This window comes from Ananas comosus, linkage group 12 (genome assembly GCF_001540865.1).
Source record: "Ananas comosus cultivar F153 linkage group 12, ASM154086v1, whole genome shotgun sequence".
Taxonomy (NCBI): Eukaryota; Viridiplantae; Streptophyta; class Magnoliopsida; order Poales; family Bromeliaceae; genus Ananas; species Ananas comosus.
Genome location: NC_033632.1, coordinates 5,556,142 through 5,557,491, shown reverse-complemented (window position 1 = coordinate 5,557,491; position 1,350 = coordinate 5,556,142).

Sequence of the window (1,350 nt, the reverse complement as noted above, 5' to 3'; positions counted from 1 at the left end):
ATGTTGACCTTGATCTAGATAGTTTAAAATATATTCTATTAAAATTTGAATAAATTTAGATTTTTCTACATCATTAAATTACAAACTCGCTATAGTAACTTTTGAAAATTGACAATTTTGGAATGATTTGATTATAAAGTAAACTATATCAAAAAAATATAAAATTTTATTCTTAAAAGCTCCAAATATCCTATATTAGTTTTAACGGTGTGGATCGTTGATTTGAATATTTTAAAGTTGAAAAGGAACCGCAATACTATAGATATTATAGGAGTCTAGTGCTCTCTCTCTCCATATATATTTATTTAAATTTTTATTTTTCAAAATAATGTAATATATATATTATCATGTGACACAGTAAATTTATGAAAATTATATGCAATGTATATTGTCATTTAAAAATTTTTGAGTAGACTATAAATAATGTATGTTGCTACTTTGTAATCTGAAAAGTTGGTAAATTGTGCGCAAAATTTTATCTTTTAAATAAAATTGATGAAATTGTGAGTAAACTATAATTTACAGTTTAAAGTAACTGTAATTTATACATGTTGTAATTTATATTGTAATTTATGTAACTTATAACTTATACAAGTGGAATTAACTAGTTAGATGATCAAACCCATGAGCTCAATAAATTGCGAGAAGTTAAGAGGCTCTAACATCTTACAACTCCAATGTAGATTTAGTAGAAAAGTATCCAAAAATATTGACTTAGGTTTTAGAACACGAAGGCATGCATGGATGCTAGATTAATGACTTAGGTTTCAGAACGCTGGAATTAGGTTCCAAAATGTGACACGCTTTGAAAAGTGTCAGGTTCCTAAATGCCCTATTTAGGTTCTGGGATCTAGCGCTGTGATGAGCAAGTTGAGTTGAGTTTGACTTAAAATCAGTCTAATTAATATTGCGATTTAAGATTAGAGAAGGTTCGAGATCATCTTGTGGAGAATTTTTAAGTGAAAATTGAAGACGATAACTAAATCAAGAGACTTAGAATGGACGGTAGTGATTTATTCCTACTTGTTTTGGGTTTGATGGTTTTACAAATTAACCTGATTATATTTTATATAAGTGAATACCACTCCAAAAAAATCATGCCTTATAATTAATAATTAATTTCTCTGTTTTTGCGTTGGAGCTTCAAATTGAAGGGGTGTTATGAGTCAAAATCGTTGACTAGTTCATTGAACGATGACCATATAGTTTTTGGCCTTAATTGGACCAAAATAATCAACGTTCTCAGAGTTAATTTTTTTTTTTAAAAAAAATTCAAATACCTTGTCAAAGTTGGCTTGTTACTTAATACACATATAATAAGTCCAACCGCAAAATATGTATTTTGGGGGG